We start from the raw sequence: 22,344 nt of genomic DNA on the forward strand, positions 1-22,344 counted from the left end.
TATTTCTCCTTCCTCTGCAATTTGATGGTGCTTTACTAGTTCTCTTCTTATAATGATCATAGTCACTATTACAGAGCAGATTCTTGGACCTTGACACTGAGTCACATCATGTACATGTTACTTCATTTAGCACCATAACAATTATAAATGGTGCACACTCATTCTATAGCAAAAAGGAAATTAAACCAAATTGTTTAACTTGTCAAGAGTCACTGGCAGAGCTGAAAATCAGATCCAGTGTTGGTTGACTTTAATGGCAATACTTCTATCATCCTGCTTCATCTTTTTACATTCATCATCTTTAACTTTACAGTACACATGAGTGTGTATGCATATCTTATTTTTGTTTGTAGGCTATAGATTCTTTTAGGATAGGTCCATGCATGACTGTTTACATTTCTCCCCTTATTTCCCCTCATCTCTTATCTCTTCAGTTCAGTTCAGTCACTCAGTCGTGTCCAGCTCTTTGTGATCCTGTGAATTGCAGCACGCCAGGCCTCCCTGTCCATCACCATCTCCCGGAGTTCACTCAAACTCACATCCATCGAGTCAGTGATGCCACCCAGCCATCTCATCCTCTGTCGTCCCCTTCTTCTCCTGCCCCCAATCCCTCCCAGCATCAGAGTCTTTTCCATTGAGTCAACTCTTCGCATGAGGTGGCCAAAGTATCGGAGTTTCAGCTTTAGCATCATTCCTTCCAAAGAAATCCCAGGACTGATCTCCTTTAGAATGGACTGGTTGGATCTCCTTGCAGTCCAAGGGACTCTCAAGAGTCTTCTCCAACACCACAGTTCAAAAGCATCAATTCTTCAGCTCTTAGCTTTCTTCACAGTCCAACTCTTACACCCATACATGACTACTGGAAAAACCATAGCCTTGACTAGATGGACCTTGTTGGCAAAGTAATGTCTCTGCTTTTCAATATGCTATCTAGGTTGGTCATAACTTTCCTTCCAAGGAGTAAGCGTCTTTTAATTTCATGGTTGCAGTCACCATCTGCAGTGATTTTGGAGCCCAAAAAAATAAAGTCTGACACTGTTTCCACTGTTTCCCCATCTATTTCCCATGAAGTGATGGGGCCAGATGCCATGATCTTCGTTTTCTGAATGTTGAGCTTTAAGCCAACTTTTTCACTCTCCTCTTTCACTTTCATCAAGAGGCTTTTGAGTTCCTCTTGACTTTCTGCCATAAGGGTGGTGTCATCTGCATGTCTGAGGTTATTGATATTTCTCCTGGCAGTATTGATTCCAGCTTGTGTTTCTTCCAGTCCAGCGTTTCTCATGATGTACTCTGCATATAAATTAAATAAGCAGGGTGACAATATACAGCCTTGATGTACTCCTTTTCCTATTTGGAACCAGTCTGTTGTTCCATGTCCAGTTCTAACTGTTGCTCCTGACCTGCTTATAGGTTTCTCAAGAGGCAGGTCAGGTGGTCTGGTATTCCCATCTCTTTAGAATTTTCCACAGTTTATTGTGATCCACACAGTCAAAGGTTTTGGCATAGTCAATAAAGCAGAAACAGATGTTTTTCTGGAACTCTCTTGCTTTTTTGATGATCCAGCAGATCTTGGCAACTTGATCTCTGGTTCCTCTGCCTTTTCCAAAACCAGCTTGAACATCTGGAAGTTCACGGTTCACGTGCTACTGAAGCCTTGCTTGGAGAATTTTGAGCTTTACTTTACTAGCATGTGAGATGAGTGCAATTGTGCGGTAGTTTGAGCATTCTTTGGCATTGCCTTTCTTTGGGATTGGAATGAAAACTGACATTTTCCAGTCCTGTGGGCACTGCTGAGTTTTCCAAATTTGCTAGCATATTGAGTGCAGCACTTTCACAGCATCATCTTCCAGGATTTGAAATAGCTCAAATGAAATTCCATCACCTCCACTAGCTTTGTTTTTGGTGATGCTTTCTAACGCCCACTTGACTTCATATTCCAGGATGTCTGGCTCTAGGTGAGTGATCATACCACTGTGTTTATCTTGGTCATGAAGATCTTTTTTTGTACAGTTCTTCTGTGTATTTTTGCCACCTCTTCTTAATATCTTCTGCTTCTGTTAGGTCCATATAATTTCTGTCCTTTATTGAGCTCATCTCTGCATGACATGTTCCCTTGATATCTCTAATTTTCTTGAAGGGATCTCTAGTATTTCCCATTCTGTTGTTTTCCTCTCTTTCTTTGCATTGATCACTGAGGAAGGCTCTCTTATCTCTCCTTGCTATTCTTTGGAACTCTGCATTCAGATGCTTATATCTTTCCTTTTCTCCTTTGCTTTTCACTTCTCTTCTTTGCACAGCTATTTGTAAGGCCTTCCCCAGACAGCCATTTTGCTTTTTTGCATTTCTTTTCCATGGGGCTGGTCTTGATCTCTGTCTCCTGTGCAATGTCATGAATGTCATGAATGTCCATAGTTCATCAGGCACTCTATCTATCAGATCTAGTCCCTTAAATCTATTTCTCACTTCCACTGTATAATCATAAAGAATTTTATTTAGGTCATATCTGAATGGTCTAGTGGGTTTTCCCTATTTTCTTCAATTTAAGTCTGAATTTGGCACTAAAGATTTCATGATCTGAGCCACAGTCAGCTCCCAGTCTTGTTTTTGCTGACTGTATAGAGCTTCTCCGTCTTTGGCTGCAAAGAATATAATCAATCTGATTTTGGTGTTGACCATGTGGTGATGTCCATGTGTAGAGTCTTCTCTTGTGTTGTTGGAAGAGGGTGTTTGCTATGACCAGTGCATTTTCTTGGCAAAACTCCATTAACTTCTCTTGGCAAAACTCCTGCCTCATTCCGTATTCCAAGGCCAAATTTGCCTGTTACTCCAGGTGTTTCTGACTTCCTACTTTTGCATTCCAGTCCCCTATAATGAAAAGGACATCTTTTTTGGGTGTTAGTTCTGAAAGGTCTTGTAGGTCTTCATAGATCTCTTAGGGCTGTGTATTTATAAACTACCTGGAGACATTTGGTAATATTTTACAATCAAATGCAAATTTTTCCTGGGTAACTTGTGATACAAAATAAAGGCCTTTATCTTTACAAGGAATCTCTTTGTAAGAATTAAGGAATGTGGATAGATTTGTGATCCATTTTATTCTCTAAAAACATAAAAAGAATCTGTGAACACGTAATATTCATCTCTTCAAACACATGAAATTCAAATGCAAGTGACTTGGCATTAAGTGTTTGAATTTATATGCAAGATGTCATAGTTATTTAATTTTTCTGTCAGAGATGGTTGGATATGCTCACTGACTTTTCAAATCCCCTCATGTATAAGTAGATGTACTTGTAGGGGCAAATATACTTCTAATATATGGAAAACTTTATGAGTTCCTTTTGAACAGAAAAATTAACTTCCTGTATCTGGACCGTATATAGGAGAATGAATGTTGTATTACCCAAATAGAGATGTAGAACAACTTGGAATAAGTTTGCTGGTGATCATAATGGTTTTTTCTTCAAGATTCCAAGCTTATATTCCAGGATTTACAGTGTATCAGAATAATGATGGAAATTAGAAATCCAATGCTGGCAACATCTGTTTTAATGTTCCTTTTAATCTGAAATAAAATTGTAATTGCTGCAATTGATAAGGATTTCAAACCCTGCTCTTATCTGGGCTGATTTTTTCTGTCTAATGTTGTTTCATAAAATTCCAAAATTATTAGTTCTCTTCAGACTATTTTGGTCCCTCCCTTGGTGCTCATACTATCTTCATAGAGGATATCCCTCTATCTATTAGATCCTATCCATCTTTTAGTGCCTATTTTAAGCCATTTATTCCACAAGGCACTTTCTCTTATTTCTATAACTTATGTCTCATGTGTACCTTATATATTTCTCTTTGATCCATTGCTTGAAATAGTTTTTCTACAATTTCTTGGCTGTTTCTTTCTATTTACAAGTGGCTCTCATGACTGGATGGAGCTTGGGTCACTCCATCTGAAAGCATCTGAACTCACTTCTTATGTGCTTCCCTTGTGCTCCTTCTACTACTTGCAGATTTTATTGGGCAAGCCAAGTTGTTGAACATAAAATACAATTGTTTGGTAAATTGTCCCAAAGGTTTTGCAAATGAATTAAGTTAATTTAGTTCGGAAAATCAGAAAGAAAAGAAGGAAAAAGGGAAACAAGGAAGGAGAAAGGGAAATCTTAGAGGCATTCTTTTTTCTCAGTTTCTAAGAATGCCATAAAAATATAATTTTAAGCATTAAGACACATTAATTGAACACCAGGGTTTGAATTTATTAGAATCCACCACTAAAAGTTGCCTGCCTCACCACTTGTGGCTTATAATATTCCCAACGTGGTTTGGGTGGTAGTCTGCTTCAAGAAAGAGATATAGTGCAAATAAGCCCACAGATCCCTTTAATATCTCCAGTTACCATGCAGTTATTAAGTCATGGCTCTCTTTTCTCCCCTAGATTTTAAGGGTCTGGAACAAGGTTTCCTATTGTAGGAGAATCCATTCAATCTCTTGGATTTGATCAGTCTTCTTCCTGTCTTCAGGGAGAAGGGTAAGTCACACTGTTGATTTGATTTGATAGCAGCTACACAGAAAGTATATATCTGGAACACCTTTTCTTGTCCAATCAGGGAATATCAGTTTGGGAACGTCAAATGCCAAAGATATTTTTCTTAATTGGAACTACACTACTTGAACAGAAGTACAGAAACCTTAACTTTTTCTTCTTCTTCTTTTTAAATTGATACTTGTGTTCCTTACAAGAATAGCCTAAAGATAAATATGACAAAGTCTTCAGTAGATTTAAGGCAGGAGAAAGGTAAGGTATAAATATTCATATTCATATTTCTTTTACCACAGCTCGCCTACCAACCCAAATTGCTGTTATCAGCACAATGTGAATGAGTGACTGCTGGCCTTTCTCCCTACGGCTCTGTGCCTGAAGTCACAGTGAGCATATGTGGAAATAGCCAGATTTAATACTAGCACAAATGTTTGCTCTAGCTGTGCCCAAGACTTGTTATAACAATCTTTGAAAAGTGAATTGTTTTGCCAAGTAAAGACTTAAACTGTAAACTGATAATTAATAATTCAGGCATGTTAGGTTTTCTTTTGAAAATCTTAGCTGTGACACTTCATATTTGATAACCAAGTGAGTTTCCTTAAAGTAAACAAATTAAGCTATGAATTTTGATGTTCTGAATATGCCAGGGGCTTTTGAAGGTCTATGTGTGAGAGCTCAGACTAGATCATTCCCTCTCTGTGTTGACAGTCATGCCTGGAATTATGGAAAATGGCACAAATGCAGCTCTGAGCAATGGAGCTAGGAGGACAAAGCGCTCTTTATTTTTATTGCTTTTCGAGGGCGTGCATCACTCTTGCATCTTTATTGCAGTTGTCACCAGCTGCATTTATCGTGTGGGCATCCTCTGCGGTCTCAGGCATACACACAAGGTTAAACAGGAGTTTGTTTTTCTGTCCACTCTGAGTTTAAATTCTGAACCATGTGATGATCTTGTGGATTTGAGTTTGATGACTGGAATTTACAAATAAATAATGGGGCAAAAATTGGGGTGACTAATGAACAGAAAATTGTTAGAAAAATGCTAACTTCTAGTTATGTCTTACTGAAGTTTAGAGGTACTTTGTGAAAGAGATGAATTCTGGCAGTGTTCAGGATATTCGCAGAGTGTACAAAATAGTTTCTGCTATGTTGGATTCAAATCACATATATATGAAATTATGTATGAAAAATATATAAAATACATATAAAACATATTTACTGAATTTAAGGATTATGTTCTGTGAATAGGCAACATCATTAAAATGTATGCTTTTCTGTGTTTCTTAATATCACTTTTGTTCTTTTAAAGAATCCAGTTCTAAAGTCCAGTTCAGTTCAGTTCAGTCGCTCAGTCGTGTCAGACTCTGCGACCCCATGAATTGCAGCACTCCAGGCCTCCCTGTTCATCACCATCTCCCGGAGTTCACTCAGACTCACGTCCATTGAGTCCGTGATGCCATCCGGCCATCTCATCCTCTGTCGTCCCCTTCTCCTCCTGCCCGCAATCCCTCCCAGCATCAGTCTTTTCCAATGAGTCAACTCTTTGCATGAGGTGGCCAAAGTACTGGAGTTTCAGCTTCAGCATCATTCCTTCCAAAGAAATCCCAGGACTGATCTCCTTCAGAATGGACTGGTTGGATCTCCTTGCAGTCCAAGGGACTCTCAAGAGTCTTCTCCAACACCACAGTTCAAACGCATCAATTCTTCGGCACTCAGGCTTCTTCACAGTCCAACTCTCACATCCATACATGACCACAGGAAAGACCATAGCCTTGACTAGACGGACCTTAGTCGACAAAGTAATGTCTCTGCTTCTGAATATGCTATCTAGGTTGGTCAGTTACTTACTCAATTTAACTGTCTCCAAATACAAGATATTTCTTATTAAAAAATATAAAGAACACTTGCATAGGAAATGTCCCTTAGAAATAGATTTATAAAAGTTCAGAAACGTAATTTGTAGTTACAGTCAGATGTTATGTCACGTTTACACAATGATGTTTTTCTGTTATGTCTACTATTTGTGCGTGGTATTGTGGCTCAGCTGGTAAAGAATCCACTTGCCATGCGGGAGACCTGGGTTTGATCCCTGGGTTGGGAAGATACCCCGGAGAAGGGAAAGGCTACCCACTCCAGTGTTCTGGCCTGGATAATTCTGGGGATGCAAAGAGTCGGACATGACTGAGTGACTTCACTTTCACTTTTCTTTCATTGTATAAAGTTTTGGAAATACAAAAAAATTAAAAGTAGCAAATTTAGAAAAAAAATCATCTGTAATCCCAGCATCCACCATGGATAAAATGTTGATATATTTTCTTCCTGTTTCCTGTGTGTGTGTTATACTCAAATACAGATACATAAGCTGTGCAAAGCTAAAAACATACACTGTATTCTATAAATGGAAATCTTTAGAATAGAGATGTTAACAGACCTACATAACTAAAATCCCCCTTTTCCATTCATCAAGATTCAACAGCATAGCTGCTGAAGCTGTGCTCTCATGGCTTCTCAGGTGGTGCTAGTGGGAAAGAACCACCAGCCAAAGCAGGATTCATAAGAACCATGGGTTTGATCCCTGGGTCGGGAAGATCCCCTGGAGAAAGGCATAGCAACCCACTCCAGTACTCTTGCCTGGAGAATCTCAGGGACAGAGGAGCCTGAAGGGCTACAGTCCATGGGGTTGTAAAGAGTTGGACATGAGAAAAAGTTGGCTTAAGGCTCAACATTCAGAAAACGAAGATCATGGCATCCGGTCCCATCACTTCATGGGAAATAGATGGGGAAACAGTGGAAAGAGAGTCAGACTTTATTTTTTTTGGCTCCAAAATCACTGCAGATGGTGACTGCAGCCATGAAATTAAAAGACGCTTACTCCTTGGAAGGAAAGTTATGACCAACCTAGATAGCATATTCAAAAGCAGAGGCATTACTTTGCCAACAAAAGTCCATCTAGTCAAGGCTGTGGTTTTTCCAGTGGTCATGTATGGATGTGAGAGTTGGTCTGTGAAGAAAGCTGAGCACCAAAGAGTTGATGCTTTTGAACTGTGGTGTTGGAGAAGACTCTTGAGAGTCCCTTGGACTGCAAGGAGGTCCCACCAGTCCATTCTAAAGGAGATCAACCCTGGGATTTCTTTGGAAGGAATGATGCTGAAGCTGAAACTCCAGTACTTTGGCCACCTTATGTGAAGAGTTGACTCATTGGAAAAGACTCTGATGCTGGGAGGGATTGGGGGCAGGAGGAGAAGGGGACGATGGATGATGAGATGGCTGGATGGCATCACCGACTTGATGCACATGAGTTTGGGTGAACTCCTGGAGCTGGTGATGGACAGGGAGGCCTGGCGTGCTGCAATTCATGGGGTCGCAAAGAGAAGAACATGACTGAGCGACTGAACTGAAGAGACTTAGCACGCACACACTGCACTCTCATTCAACAGTTTCCTATCACAATAGTGCTTCTGCTGGACGTAATCTCTTATGTTTCCAGAAGACAACATCCTTTCTTAACTCTGGGTCTAGGCACAGTTCTATTCCTTCTGCCTGAAACACTCTTCTCCCTGCCCTCAAACTTTTGTTTAACACACTTATGCTCATCTTTTCTGATCCCCCAGCCCTGCAATAGAGAACCCTATTTTATGCTCCCATGGGACTTCATATTGCTTCTAAAATACATCACACTAAATGTAACTACTTGCATGTCTGTATTTACCACTAGACAGGAGGCTCTGTGAAAGCAGAGATTGCATCTTTTTTATTTTACATTGTGAAGTCGCTCAGTCGTGTCCGACTCTTTGCAACCCCAGGGACTGTAGCCTACCAGGCTCCTCCATCCATGGGATTTTCCAGGCAAGTATACTGGAGTGGGTTGCCATTTCCTTCTCTAGGAGATCGTCCTGATGCAGGGATTGAACCCAGGTCTCCTGCATTATAGGCAGATGCTTTACCATCTGAGTCACGAGGGAACTCATTTTACATTGTATACCCAGCCAAAGTTGGCACAGAAGTGCTCAGTAAATATGTATTGAATTAATCAATAAACCAAACCCTCCAGATATCATTCATATCCTGTGGAAGCTGACCACCTCACTTTGTAGTAACCTACAGACGACTTTTCTGTGTGAAATTTTTGTCTTTCAAATCTCTGATCTGCAGATGAGAAAACTGTGCCTGAAACCATTCTGTCTTTAATTTAGAAATCTTTTATTGTTAAATATCCTTATGTCCATCCAGCAGTTTTATTTGGTTTAATCTCACTTGAGGATACTGAAAGCATTATAAATGGAAACTTTGATGAGAGGTCATATTGGCTCATATTACTAAAGATTCAAGAAAACACCAGAGACCTCAAGCAGTGTTGTATGCTTTCCTAGCTTTCTGAAACCTTGAAAAGCAGATCATATACTTTTATATTCCCAATGGCTAGCACATTTTAGGACCTTGATCAGTGTTTTTACACAAAAGAACTAGGCTGACTCTGTTTATTTGCAAAAAATATTTTGTGATTGACACTTATTAAACACTTATTAAATATAAAGTTACCTGTTAGTTACTCTTGTCAACTGGGAACATGATTGGTGTGGATAATTGAAAACTGGAGCTACTTTGAGTGAGATGGAGAGAAAGAAACACTGCCTGGCAGCTTCTCAGGCTATGCAAAGCTCAGAGCTTTGACCTTCTCTGGATGGTTGATTGGTTTTGACTAGATTGAGTAGATCATATGTGTAAACAAATTATAAATTTGCTTTCAATTTTCATTTTCTGCTTGGTTTCAAATTGTATTCCAGGGGAAAATGTTAACTGAAGAAGAAAAGGCTGGTGAAAATTGGAAACAAAGTGAGGGAAAGACAATAAGTTTGAAAAAAGAGGATTAATTTCAGTGTCAAAGTTAGTAAATGTCCATTAAAGATCACAGGGAGATTAATACACGAATTTTTAACATATAGTATTACATGGGCTTTAGACAGATTAATATTTTGGAAAAACCAATTATTGTCTAGTAGTGACTGATGTGGTAAAGAATCTGCCTGCAGTGAAGGAGACCTGGATTCAAATCCTGAGTTGGGAAGATCTCCTGGAGAAGGGAATGGCTACCCACTCGAGTATTCTTGCCTGGGGGATTTCAAGGACAGAGGAGCCTGGTGGGTTACAGTCTATGGGATCACAAAGAGTTGGACATGACTGAGCAACTAACACCACTGCCACCATGATAATTAAGAAGTCTGAGAGTACTTCTGGTCTAATTTTTAAAATAGACTCTTGAAATCTGAATTTCAGTAGGTGCGCTAGATAGTCTCCCTGCCTTTCTTCTATACTCATGTTGTTCTACCAATCAAGAGGTAGAGTTTATTCCTCTTGAATTTGAGCTGGGCTTGTGACTTCCTTTGCCCAATAGAATGGAGCTCAAGTGATGCTATGCCAATGATAGGGCTAGTACTTAAGGAGACTGGCACCTTCCACTTTATACCTCTTGAAGCCAGCTGCTGTGCAAGAGTCTGACTATCCTGAGACCACCGTGTTGTGAGGAAGTCCAAGCTAGACATGTGGAACAACCACGTAGAGAGCATCAGAGTGCCAGCCTTATGAGTAAAAGCTTTCTTGAATCTATCAGTCAAGCTCAGTCCTCAGCTGAATGCAGCTGAATGAGTGAACCCAGCCAATGCTACATGAAGCAGAAGAATGTCCCAGCTGAATCTGGTCAATTGAGAGACTTTAAAAATAATAAACTGTTGTTTTAAGTTTTGAATGGATTATTTTGCTTTAATGGATAATGGAATAGTAGATGACTCATTGCTCCTAATATTGACTTTAAAACTCTATTTTTTTATAGTTGAAATTTGCTAAGAGAGAAGAACTTATTCTCTCTCACACACACAGAGATTAACGTGTGAGGTGACGGATAATGCTGATTTACTAGGTGGAAGGAATCTTTTCTTAATGTATACGTAAATCACCATAATGTACACTTTATATACCTTACAATTTTATTTGTCAGTCAAACCTCAGTAAAACTGACGAAAAGGAAACCTGGAAAAATTCTATTACCATAGTGTATATATATATATGAATATTGTATCTAAGTAGTTACAGTAGTGACGGTCACTCAATTGTGTCTAACTCTTTGCAACCCCATGGACTATACAGTCTGTGGAATTCTCCAGGCCAGAATGCTGGAGTGGGTAGCCTTTCCCTTCTCCAGGGAACCTTCCCAACCCAGGGACTGAACCCAGGTCTCCTGCATGGCCAGTGATTCTTTACCAGCTGAGCCACAAGGGAAGTCCCAAGTAGTTACATGTATAAGTCTTTATGTGTTAATATGCACAGATAAACCAGTTTAAAGTACACAGTTTGTCTTTTAGCATCAGTTATGACTAATTATAAAAATGATCAATATCCACACATTTTCTAGGCTATGTATTTCTTTTGACTTGTATCATGACCAGGTGGCACTAGTGGTAAAGAACCTGCCCACCAATGCAGGTAGATGTAAGAAACCTGGGTTCAATCCCTGGGTAGGGAAGATCCCCTGGAGGAGGGCATGGCACCCACTTCAGCATTCTTGCCTGGAGGATCCCGTGGACAGAAGAGCCTTGCAGGCTGCAGTCCATAGAGTCGCACAGAATCGGACACAACTGAAGTGACTTAGCATGTATGCACGTGTTGACCAAAATATGCTTCTGATTTAAATTTGCCTACAATTTTTTCTCAGTAGTTTGAAATATACGGATAAAAATTTCAGCAGATTCCATCAAGAAATAAAAAAATTAAAACTGATGCCAATTTCAGACTTGAAATTCTAAATCATCATTTGTTTTTAGAAGTGTGTTCTAAGATTAAACTAAGATGTGAGTTTAGTTGAACATCAATGGAAGAAAAGAGAAAGAATAAAATTTGAGATATGCAATTAATGCTTCCACTCGTCTAAACCTTTCATCAAGTTATGACTAGCTTCAAAGAATGGTAAAACATTATCAGCACTCCACTAAGCTCATGGACCTCAAATCAAATTCAGGAATGAAAATCAAATAACAGCACTTTCTCCACTAATTTTGTTAGCTTCAAGCCCAGACATAGCAGGGACCCTCGAGGATTTCCAAGAGGTTATTGCTTGCTGGCATCTGAATCTCTGGTGAAGATTCAGTGAGAAAACAGATGTTATACCAGAGCTTGGCTTCGTGAAGAATAACAGATGAATAGATAGAGGCTTTCAATCTGAGAGCAAAACACAGGGTGATCAGAATTCCAATCACTCTGGAGACGATGATAAAATAGAGCAGGGGAAGGATGAATTAAGATGACATGCTGTGTTTTATCAATAAAAGTAAAGGCAAGAAATATATTTCTTACAATTATTTAAACTGGAGAAAGCTCCCGAGAATGATGCATTTTGCTTATAAAGCAGTGTGAAGTGGGATCGATCACACTGTCAATTTAATGGCACAGTTTGCGGCATTTGTATTAGCAGCAAGATTATTTTTTGTATTCATTCAAAATGAATGAAAACATAAGAAACTGATTCTGACTATAAATCCGTTTCTGTTGGGAACCTTTTGTCATCTTATGCTGTCCTTATTTACTAGGCTGGAGCAGGTCAGACAATTGGACAAATGACTCTTTGTATTGGAGAGGCTGTGGTCTTATGCCCTATAGATCAGCTTAAGCACATAGAGTGGTTTTCCTCTAGAAATGAAAAGCACAGTTTCCATTTTGAATGAAGGATGTGACACCTACTAGGTAATACCATTACAACTCAGTTTAGGGTAATGTGAATGACAGTTCAGTGTGATAATATTCTGTGAAGGAAAGTTTTTAAAATTATTTATTCCCTTATAAGTGATGTCATGCACAGTGCATTTACTGTTCACTAGTACCAAAATAAGAACACAAAGTTCATTCATCAATAATCAGTGGGCAAATACATTGCTACAAGTGTCAAATCTACAAATGTGTTTGCCTTGCACAAAATCAAATTAGAATTTTCTGCTTCATAATATGAACTCCCTCATAAATGGACATAAAAGAATATTCAAGGGTAAATGAGAACATTTTTTTTTCTTTTAGATGATAACTGTGTGACTATGTAATATGTCACGATTGGGAACATGCGAGCTGCAATTATGGTCAAGAGCCTGACTGCCTAGGTTCAAATCCCAGCTCTGCAACTCCCTAATTGTAAGACAAAGACACATTCGCCAACTGTGCCTAATTGCATCAACTTTAAAATTGAGATAATTATAGTATTTACTACACAGATTTTAAAATGAGGATTAAGTAAGCTAATAGATAAAACATGTAAGGATGGTAGATTGTATTTCCTTAATCAATATTAATTATTATTTTAATACAACATATTCTAGGTATTGAGTAGGATGAGGATGAAGACATGCATAGTAATATTTCTTTAGAATGTAAGCTATCTTCTCTTCTTTAAAATGAAGGACAATTTTTATTTTCAAAACCTTCATAAAGAGATCTTTTCAACTACCTTTCAAAACTACTCTATTCCTATTAGGAAATTCTTCAGGGTATTTGTCCCAATCTTACTCTATTCTTAGAGAGTGTATTTATTTATCTTCTTTTCCACTATTCAAGAGCACTGGTTATGTTCAACATCTTTTTAAAATAAAAATAATTTGATTCCCCAACCCTCCCCCCTCAACTCTCTTACAGGGTTTGGAGGCATGGTCTATGCCCTCCTTTGTTTCCTTCCCACCTTCCTTTCCATCCTTTCCCCAAAAAACACACATTCAATACACTTCAACTATTACAAGCTTTCCTCAGTTTCTCTAATAGGTCATGTTTTTTCTTTCCTCCTAGTCTACTCCTCTCTACTTCCCTGGAGGTCTGACCTTAGACATTCTTTTCTGCAAAGTGCCATTTTTGATCCCTAAACTCTAGGGCATATACCCCTCTTATGCGTTCTCATAAGAGCCCTTATGTCAGCCATAACACTTTTTATAATTTCTTATTTACCTTTTTTTTGAAGCAAAATGTTCTACAGGTAGGGACCATGTTTTAATCATCCACAGTTTCATCCCTATCACCTAGCAAAGTACATGTCACATAGTAAGCATTCAAAATTATGCTGAGTGACAGATCAAATATATTAATGAATGATTCTATTTCCACTGCCAGATAAATAAAAGATTATCGGAAGGGTCATCTCTATTTAAATCACATTTCCTGCTTTTAAAAACACAAAAAGGAAAAAACTTAATTTAAAGGAGGTAATTTAAAGGAGAGGCTTGCTCTCAGCTAGTTACAGAGCTAGAGGGGAACTTCATAATCACTGAACTAAATTTCACTTCTATGTCATTAATGTAGCCTAGAGAAGCATTTCTTTTTGATGCTGTTGTTCTATTGGAAGAAATGAAACACACTTATCTAGGAAATAAGTAGTGAAATTCTAAACTAACTATAAATATTTCAAATGAAAAATTGCCTTGAAACTGATGACATATTAAAGGCTTAATATAAATGATGACTATATGTGTAGTTCATAGCTAAAGAACATGCTTGTGCTCATTGCTCCATATTATTGTGTCAATTTAGTAGCTTTATGATATCTTTTTATTGAATATTGATGATAATATTGAATACTTAATAAATTCAATGGGAAAATTACAATAAAGTCAATTTTCTTCCAAAAAAAAAAAAATCCTAGTGCTTTCCTAGAAACTTTGCTAATTCTTTTTAAAGTGCTATATTTTAAACCTGAAGTTTTTTCTTTATCTTAGGTTAACTAGGTTTTAACGTGCCAGTAAAATAATAAACACCCACAGATAGCCTTGCCTAACATGTAAACAGTTTTCACCAACTACGAACTTCAAGCAGCTCCATCTTTAAACCTGATTTATGGCCTATGTGCTCTTTAACCTCAAGATAAATCTGACAGCCTGTCTTCAGATGAAATATTCATGAAGTTTCATAACATTCATTACCATTTTATGATTCTTTTAGTTGGTATAACAACAATCCTTTCTAGCACTCTATTAAATCAGGAAGCAAGTTCGTAAATCACTAGACCAAGTGCATGAAACCATCACTTGTTAATATCTTAGCTGTGCTGCAAAACGTGCTCAAGCATAGGGGCAATTCATGCTGCCATTTACATCATCCTCCAACATGCTAATTTGTTTGGGAAAATTCCTGTCTGATCTCTTCCAGCTCTGGGTTTTCTGAAACTGACAACTAAGTGAGAAGTCTCTGAAAGCCTTGGATAAAAATATGTTACTTTATGTAAAATGTGCAAAATATGTGGCAGCACAAAGCCTCTTCTGCAGGTTACTAGCAGATCGTTTCCTAGGCAGGCAGGATAGGACTTTAAGGAGTAAGCTGGAAGGGGAAAAGTAAGCATCTTTTCTCAAATCCTACCTCACTTTACTCTTTACTTTCAGCACAACTGCTCAGACTTTGCTTCCAGCACTTTGGAAAACTTTGATCTCTTATTATTGAACTGGAAATTGACAGAAGTCCAAGTCAATGGTACTGTTTATATATCTAGATAAATGTAGATATTATAATAAATACCTTTGAATAATTTTAAAGAGATCAAAGGTATAATTCCTGGTCTAAAGGAGCTATGTCTTTTCAGTTTCAAGAATCAAAACTTTCTTCTGTGTTTTGTTGTTTAAAACTGTCCTAAGAAAATACCTAAAGTTTATCATATAAAGATTAGGCCCAAAGAATTAAAATTAAAAGCTAGTGGTTCATATTATGTTGTTTTAAGAGTTTTACTCTGTTCTTTGGAATCAAGCCTTAGTCATTTTCAAAAAAGAATAATATACGTAACTGGGCATGTAGTAGATTTTAGTGGATTTTGTGGTTTGTCAAGATTGGAGATGTTGTGTTTAGGACAAAAGGAAAATCCAAGTCCAAAAATCTGGAAGAATCATGGTGGTAAAGGGAGATTGAGAAATAAAGAAATAATGGAGGTGTCAGACAAATTTTATCATGATGGGAAATGTGCTGACAAAGAATCAGCAATCCTTCCATTACCTGTTGTATCTTTATCATGGGATCGTTCAGAAACTAATGGGAAAACCATTTTAAACCTCTTAATTGCTTGTTGCTTTTATATCTGTCTTACTCAGAGGGTGCTACTTGCAAGCCAGATGGCTGCAAATGTTATTCTGGTTAACAAGCATGGAGATTTTTGTATCACTGCCAAAGCCATTGTCAAAATGTCCTATATCAAAACAAAACAAAAAATAAAATTCTCTGTTTTCCAAACTTCTGAAAATTCTACAATAGCAGTGAAATACCAACCTCCTGCCCTGTGGGTTTTGGCAGCCAAGAGGAAAAATTATCCATCCCTAAGCAGCTTGTTGTCTGAACGAACCCAGCAATGGGGCAGCCAAAAAAGGAACTGCATCATTGAGAACTGCATGAATTTCCAAACAAGCAGCCTTTGGAATTTAGAACCTCTCATAAGGGTCCAAACTGAATGAGCTCGGCACAGAAATCAGCCACTCAGAAGGGTCGCATGGTGAATAGAGGGGTTTTGGAAAATGTTGACTATATTCACCCTCAAGCAAAGGGGAGGCCTTTGTGTGGTTTTGGATCTAGATAAGGTGTCTCCCAGATATTACGTACATTGGCCCAAAGAAAGTTTTACCTTGAATAATATAGGGCAATATCACAATGAGGGGAGTAAATAAATGATTTCTAACAGAAGCTAACAGAAGGTGGTACAAACCAGCAGCAGAAATATTACCAAGTTCATTGTATCTTAGAAGTAAAAAAGGTCCACTCTATTCTAAAATTGTTTTAAAATTGAAAGGCATTTAGTTGAAAGTAAAATTTTGACAAATGAATGTTGCTAATATAAGGATATCAGGATAGTGTTCTTATAAATTCTATGAGACAGTAAGTTTAGTTCTCCTATGTCCTGATTCAGAACCTAAACTATGTTTTGATCATCTCCAGAACTGATGGGTTTTCATTTTTTTTTAGAACTTAAAAGAAAGGTTTATTTATTTATTTAATTTTTGACTGCACCAGGTCTTTGTTGCTGTGTAAACTTTCTGTAGTTGCCGTGGAGGGTTGCTCTCTGTGATTCACGGGCTTCTTCTTGTGGAGCCTTCTCTTGTTGCAAAGCACACACGGTAGGGTCCTCGGGCTTTAGTAGTTGTGACATACAGGCTTAGTTGCTTTGCTGTATGTGGGATTTTCCTAGACTAGGGATCCAACTAGTGTCACCTGCATTGGCAGGCAGATTCTTAACCAGAGGACTACCAGAGAAGTCCTATTATTATTATTATTCTTTTTTCTTTTTTTTTGTAAAAGAATTATCAACCTAAAGGAAGATTTTCCAGAGTGTGAGTTAGAAAAAGTTTTGGCTCAAAGTCTTGAGAAAGCAAAGTAGCTTCCTTATATTATTAGCTGATGTTGAGAATGCATAATACAACGAGGACTCTTAAGTGTTACCAGCATAGTTTCAGTGGTAGATGAGTCTCTCATGTATAATATACTGCTCTCTGAGTAACACTCATATATGTTGTACCTCACTTTCTACCTCTTCAACTTTCTTAATCTTGACATTTCTATTAGCTGAGAATGTTGGAGGTTGTTATTATTGGATTCTCCAGAAGTAGTTATTGAGATCATGTGTCGAGACACATGATAATTATTAGAGATCAATGCTGATGAAGGAGAAAGAGGAGGGAGAAGAATTGGACAGAGGGAGAATTTGGCTTGTGATATATGCCGGGCAACACCTTGGCCAATCTTCAGGGAGTCTGGAGCAAGAACTGCTCCTTACTGGGTCCACCACTGGGTCGTCATGAAGTACCTGCTGTCTCAGGGAAGCCTGTTACCCTGGGCAGATGGTCCTTTGCAGCTGAAGCAGTCCCTGATGGGGTTGGGAGTGGAGACTGCCTACTGCCTGCACTTGTCACAGCTGGTCAACAAGTATTCTGAGAAGGGGGATCTTTGGGATACACCTCTATATTTATCATTGCTGTTCAGTCTCCCAGTCATGTCCAACTCTTTGTGACTCCGTGGACTGCAGCACACCAGGCCTATCTGTCCCTCAATATCTCCTGAAGTTTGCCCAAGGTCATGTCCGTTGCATCAGTGATGCCATCCTGCCACCTCATCCTCTGACACCCTCTTCTTCTGCTAGCGATCTTTTCCAGCATCAGGGACTTCTCCAATCTGTCAGGTGTTCACATCAGATGACCAAAATAGTGGAGTTTCAGCTTCAGCTTCAGTCTTTCCAACAAGTATTCAGGATTGATTTCCCTTGAGATTGACTGGTTTAATCTCTGTGCTGTCCAAGGGACTCTGGGGAGTTTTCTGCAACACCATAATTCAAAGGCACCAATTCTTTGGCCCCCCACCTTCTTTATGGTCCAGCTCTCACAATCACACATACCACTGGGAAGACCATAGCCTTGCCTATATGGATGTTTTCAGCAGAGTAATGTCTGCTTTTCAACACACTGCATAGGTTTGTCTAGCTTTCTTGCCAAGAAGCAAACATCTTCTGATTTCATGCGTGCAGTCACCATCTGCAGTGATTTTAGAGCCCAAGAAGAGGATATCTGTTAATACTTCTACCTTTCTGTCCTCTATTTGCCATGAAATAATGGGGACAGGGCTATGGTTTTTCCAGTGGTCATGTATGGATGTGAGAGTTGGACTGTGAAGAAAGATGAAAGCTGAAAGCTGAAGAATTGATGCGTTTGAACTGTGGTATTGGAGAAGACTCTTGAGAGTCCCTTGGACTGCAAAGGGATCCAACCAGTCCATTCTAAAGGAGATCAACCCTGGGTGTTCTTTGGAAGGAATGATGCTAAAGCTGAAACTCCAGTATTTTGGCCACCTCATGCAAAGAGTTGACTCATTGGAAAAGACTCTGATGCTGGGAGGGATTGGGGGCAGGAGGAAAAGGGGATGACAGAGGATGAGATGGCTGGATGGCTTCACTGACTTTATGGATGTGAGTTTGAGTGAACTCTGGGAGTTGGTGATGGACTGGGAGGCTTGGCGTGCTGCGATTCATGGGGTCGCAAAGAATTGGACACTACTGAGCGACTGAACTGAACTGAACTGAATGGGGACAGATGCCATGATCTTAGGTTTTTGTAATATTTAGTTTTAAGCCAGCTCTTTCACTCTCCTCCTTCACCCTCATCATGAGGCTCTTTAGTTCCTCTTCACTTTCTGCCATTAGGGTGGAATCATCCACATATCTGAGGTTGTTGATGTTTCTCCTGCCTATCTTGATTCCAGCTTGTAACTCATCCAGCCTGGCATGTCTCATGATGTGCTCAGTGTATTGATTGAACAAACAGGATGACACAAGCAGCCTTGTCATACTCCTTTCTCAATCTTGAACCAATCAGTTTTTCCATACTGGGTTCTAGACTATTGCTTTTTGACCCACATACAAGTTTCTCAGGAGACAGGTAAGATGGTTTGTTATTTCCGTCTCTTTAAGAACTTTCCACAGTTTATTATGATCCACACGAAGACTGCGATAGTCAATGAAACAGAGGTAGATGTTTTGCTAGAATTTCCTAGCTTTCTTTGTGATCCAGCGAATGTTGGCAATTTGATCTCTGGTTCTTCTTCCTTTTCTAAATCCAACTTGGACATCTGGAAGTTCTTGATTCACATAATACTGAAGCCTAGCATGCAAGATTTTAAGCATGACGTTATTAGCACAAGAGATGAGTTCGATGGTTAGCTCATTCTTTAGTACTACCCTTCTTGGGGACTGGGATGAAGATTGACCTTTTCCAGTCCTGTGGCCACTGCTGGGTCTTTCAGATTTGCTGACATATTGAAGGCAACACCTTGAAGTCATCATCCTTTAGGGCTTAGGGTTTTGAATAGTTCTATTGGAATTCCATTGCATCCACTAGCTTTATTAACAGCAGTGCTTCCTAAGGCCCACTTTGCTCTCCAGAATGTTTAGTTCTGGGTGGCTGACCACACCATCATAGCAATCCAGTTCATTCGGATCTTTTTTATACAGTTCTTCTGTGCATCCTTTCCATCTCTTCTTGATCTCTTCATGGCCTACTAGGTCTCTACCATTTATGTCCTTTATTGTGCCTATCTTTGGGCAAAATGTGCACTTGATATTTCCAATTTTCCTAAAGAGATCTCTAGTCTTTGCCCTTCTGTTGTTTTCTGTTGTCATTTCTGCTTTGGCCTAGCAACTTCATTCTTTCTGGGGCTATTAGTAGTTCTCAGCTCTTCCCCAGTAGCATATCAGACACCTTCAGAACTGGGAGACTCATCGTTTGGTGTCATATATTTTTGTCTTTTTATGCAGTTCATGAGGCTCTTAGGGCAAATATACTGGGGTGGCTTTCCATTCCCCACTCCAGTGGATCACATTTTGTTCGAACGCTCCACTATGACCCATCTGTTTTGGGTGGCCCTACACAACATGGCTCATAGCTTCATTGGGTTATGCAAGCTCCTTCACTACAACAAGGCAGTGACTCATGAAGGGGATACATATCACATAGGTCAATATTTGGAAAACCAGCTAAGATTCAAGGGACAAAATGAGAGTATGAGTGTGCACAGTCAAAAAAACCTAGAGAGCAAGGAGATTAGGAAGCAAGGACTAAAAAGCATCACTAGGAGACCGGAGAGTCTGAGTGAGTCATGGGCCATGGTCAAGGTCATGTTGTCAGGAAAAGCTTCAGATCCAGGAATGAGTTTACCTAACTGACATATGCACTAAACAGCAGGAGAGAATTTTGATACTGAACCAAAGTTATGGAGACAATTTTGATACTGTAGGAACATTCTAGTTCCCATGTGTTTGAACCTGAGAGTGGACAACTAGTCTGAGAGCAATAGTGGGTTTGTTTTCCTAGATGAAGGCAATTAAAAAATGCTCTCCAAATTTTCCATTCACTTGCTAACTCAAATTAACCTGGAACCTTACAGCTTACCTTTAAGCTTTGAGTATTGAAGGTCTTCCATATATCTTTTGGGAGAGGGGGGTGGGGGTAAAGAGTCACTGAGTTTGAAATCAGAGCATGAAGTTTTTGATTATTCAATAATTGTGAATTACAAATACTTTGTTAACAATAAGTTTTTTCTTCAATAAAAAGCAAATTTACCATAATCAATTTATTCAACAACTGAAGTGTCTACCACACATATCCTCTGCAATCAATGTGAAGAAATAGAAGAAAACAGCAGAATGGGAAAGACTAGAGATCTCTTCAAAAAAATTAGAGATACCAAGGGAACATTTCATGAAAAGATGGGCTCGATAAAGGACAGAAATGATATGGACCTAACAGAAGCAGAAGATGTTAAGAAGAGGTGGCAAGGATAAACAGAAGAACTGTACAAAAAAGATCTTCATGACCAAGATAATCACGATGGTATGATTATTCACCTAGAGCCAACATCCTGGAATGTGAAGTCAAGTGGGCCTTAGAAAGCATTACTACAAACAAAGCTAGTGGAGGTGATGGAATTCCAGTTAAGCTCTTTCAAATCCTGAAAGATGATGCTGTGAAAGTGCTACACTCAATATGTCAGCACATTTGGAAAACTCGGCAGTGGCCACGGGACTGGAAAGTGTCAGTTTTCATTCCAATCCCAAAGAAAGGCAATGCCAAAGAATGCTCAAACTACCGCACAATTGCACTCATCTCACATGCTAGTAAAATAATGCTCAAAATTCTCCAAGCCAGGCTTCAGCAATACGTGAACTGTGAACTTCCAGATGTTCAGGCTGGTTTTAGAAAAGACAGAGGAACCAGAGATCAAATTGCCAAGATCTTCTGGATCATGGAAAAAGCAAGAGAGTTCCAGAAAAACATCTATTTCTGCTTTATTGACTATGCCAAAGCCTTTGACTGTGTGGATCACTACAAACTGTAGAAAATTCTGAAAGAGATGGGAATACCAGACCACTTGACCTGCCTCTTGAGAAATCTGTATGCAGGTCAGGAAGCAACAGTTAGAACTGGACATGGAACACCAGACTGGTTCCAAATAGGAAAAGGAGTACGTCAAGGCTGTATATTGTCACCCTGCTTATTTAACTTATATGCAGAGTACATAATGAGAAACGCTGGGCTGAAAGAAGCACAAGCTGGACTCAAGATTGCTGGGAGAAATATCAATAACCTCAGATATGCAGATGACACCACCCTTAATGGCAGAAAGTGACGAAGAACTAAAAAGCCTCTTGATGAAAGTTAAAGAGAGTGAAAAAGTTGGCTTAAAGCTCAAATTTCAGAAAACGAAGATCATGGCATCTTGTCCCATCACTTCATGAGAAATAGATGGGGAAAGAGTGGAAACAGTGGAAACAGTGTCAGACTTTATTTTTCTGGTCTCCAAAATCACTGCAGATGGTGACTGCAGCCATGAAACTGAAAGACGCTTACTCTTTGGAAGGAAAGTTATGACCAACCTAGCTAGCATATTGAAAAGCAGAGACATTACTTTGCCAACAAAAATCCATCTAGTCAAAGCTATGGTTTTTCCAGTTGTCATGTATGGGTGTGAGAATTGGACTGTGAAGAGAGCAGAGCGCCAAAGAATTGATGCTTTTGAACTGTGGTGTTGGAGAAGACTCTTGAGAGTCCCTTGGACTGCAAGGAGATCCAACGAGTCCATTCTGAAGGAGATCAGCCCTGGGATTTCTTTGGAAGGAATGATGCTAAAGCTGAAACTCCAATACTTTGGCCACCTCATGTGAAGAGTTGACTCATTGGAAAAGACTCTGATGCTGGGAGGGATGGGGGCAGGAGGAGAAGGGGACAACAGAGGATGAGATGGCTGAATGGCATCACTGACTTGATGGACATGAGTTTGAG

At 39.2% G+C, this 22,344-nt stretch overlaps 1 long non-coding RNA gene across 1 annotated transcript; it reads right to left on the reverse strand.

The window, feature by feature from the left end:
• Nucleotides 1–1,087: 1,087 nt before the first annotated feature.
• LOC120853979 lies at nucleotides 1,088–19,140 on the reverse strand. The gene is made up of 3 exons (XR_005718893.1): nucleotides 19,013–19,140; nucleotides 14,578–14,587; nucleotides 1,088–1,102 (listed from the first exon to the last, which is right to left on the reverse strand). It is a non-coding gene; the product is annotated as an uncharacterized LOC120853979 (long non-coding RNA).
• Nucleotides 19,141–22,344: the final 3,204 nt, after the last annotated feature.

This window comes from Oryx dammah, unplaced genomic scaffold, assembly GCF_014754425.2.
Source record: "Oryx dammah isolate SB20612 unplaced genomic scaffold, SCBI_Odam_1.1 HiC_scaffold_27, whole genome shotgun sequence".
Lineage (NCBI taxonomy): Eukaryota > Metazoa > Chordata > Mammalia > Artiodactyla > Bovidae > Oryx > Oryx dammah.